This window comes from Pteronotus mesoamericanus, unplaced genomic scaffold (assembly GCF_021234165.1).
Source record: "Pteronotus mesoamericanus isolate MK-2021 breed Mesoamerican mustached bat unplaced genomic scaffold, CSHL_Meso_final scaffold_118, whole genome shotgun sequence".
In the NCBI taxonomy this organism is placed as follows: domain Eukaryota; kingdom Metazoa; phylum Chordata; class Mammalia; order Chiroptera; family Mormoopidae; genus Pteronotus; species Pteronotus mesoamericanus.
Window position 1 is genome coordinate 15,614,789 of NW_026555301.1, and position 2,240 is coordinate 15,617,028.

Consider the following 2,240-nt stretch of genomic DNA (forward strand, 5'->3'; position numbering starts at 1 on the left):
AACAAATCATTTTTGGGTCTTCATCTTAGAATATATAAGAAAATATACTTTTATCATTCCTGTTTTCATAACAACCTTTCACAAGTGCATTTTCTTTACTATCTATGGTTTTTCAGAGTTTCAAGTTATGTGGTATTAACCATTTTTGAAACCACATAATCATAGTGGTACCCCCAAAAAGAAAGCTTAATTTTTAGTCCTTTATTTGTATTACATAAACATTATTTGTCCTATTTTGCATGAGAAATATATTTGTGTTGTAATTTCTACCACTGGTACTGGGTTCATATGTGCGTGAGGATGCTTGTCTTGGTGGCAGCAAAGTTACGACATGGCAGCTTTGCTGTCTCCTGATTGCTGAGACTGCCCCTCTCACCCAGCTGGCTCTAGTAGTTCCCTGGATGGTGAAACCAGGCAGTTCGAGGGTAACTCCAGTCACAGGGGGTTAATTCTGAAACGTCCTTACACTGAATCTGTCATGTGAGGTGAAGGAAATTCTATATGTCAATGTTACTATCTTTTTGTTATTTAAAGGTGACCTACTTTTTTCTTTCTGAACAAAGAGTATTTACAATTTGATTTTACCTTTTACGCCAGCTTGCATTGTATTGGCAGTGGTTGAGGAGGAGCATTTTAGGACATCTAAACTTTAGGTCATTTGCCTTAATTAACTTGATCACAAAATTAGAATTGTTAGAAATTGCAGAGGTTGCCATCAAGTGAAACCGATACTAATAAATTCATCCAATTTTGTTGAGAAAAAGAAAGATCGAGGTGAAGGAGAATAATGTAAATTTATGCAGTTTCGATTTAATAGGTTATGTTGTGTAAGGTTATCTACCTCTGTCACTGGGAACCTGGGTACATTTTCTCGAGTAATGTGGTTGGTGATTAATTCCTAGGTCAGCTATAAAAGCCTGTGTACGCATAGCAGAATTAGTGAAGGGCTTTAGTCTTGAGTTCTGAGTTGTGGGATTCAAAGTGCTCAGGCTTTCAGGAAAGAGAATGGAGAACTCTCCCTTCCCTCTGCCATTTACCTTTACAATCTACTTCCCTTTCTCCATCACCCAAGCCCACTGCCCTCCCACACCTCACAAATGTATGAGAGACAAGTAAAACATCAGAAGGAGGTGAGATAACCATTAACAGCCACCACAGTGAGAGCTTATTCTGATGCTTCTAATAACAAATCAATGAGCACTTTCAGTCATGGGGAACTCCCTACCTCCGTGATGCTCCACACTCTGATCTTGAGACAGCTCTAACTGCTCCTTGTTCTTTATTTTGTGTCCATTTTTGCATACCCCCTTGTAACTGGGTACTTCCTGCCTCTTGGAACTCTTCAAAAGAAACTTAAACATGCACCTGCCTGACAGCAATTCAGATGTAGAGATAGCGTGTTTTGGTTATTCAGCATGTATTGAGGCTCTGGGCTGGATCCCAGAAATAAAAAGGCAGAAGGGATTTGGCCCTGACTAGCAGAGTATGCTCAGTCTTGCATTAAGCATTATTTTTAGAAATGAATGCATTTTCTTATCACCTATTATCCATGAATTCCTTAAAGGTCACCATACTGATCTTAAGTGCCCTAGATGTAATTTATCTGGATTGTAATACTTCATCAGTTGTGTGATTCCATGAGCTCTTCAAGAGGTATTCCCAATTGCCAGTATTCATGTAAATATTTTCAGTATAAGTAGGGGGAAGTGTGATTTAGTGGAAACACATAGTCGAATTGGATCCTGGTTTTGGTCTTTAGTTAATGTATACATTTAGGCATGTTCTTCACTGCTCTGAGCCTTAGCTTTGTCATTTCTAAAATAGTAATTGGTATTTCTAGCCATGGTCTGCTGTGAAGATTAAATGTGAACCAGTACAAAATATTTAGCCCAGCACCCACTGCCTTTTAGGTGTACCATAAATGTTTCCTCCTTAAAGAGCATTCTCAATAGAGAAGCAGAAGCAGACTAAAGCTCTCCTGATTTTGATATGTCAGTTTTATGGTAATCAGCACCAGGCTGTAGACTAGACCTCCTTTAGTCTTAACTGAAAATGTCTATGAAACCTGTGTGTATCTTAGCATTTCTGTAATCTTAAACCCATTTGCGGCTTGCTTCTCACAAATGTGTATTCATTTTGGGATTCTCTTTGGTTTTGTAACCTCCCATCATTTAAGTAGGTTGTTGGCATACAATCAAGTATAAACTGGCCTCTGGATGGCTCCCTGCTTGTCTTTCTGT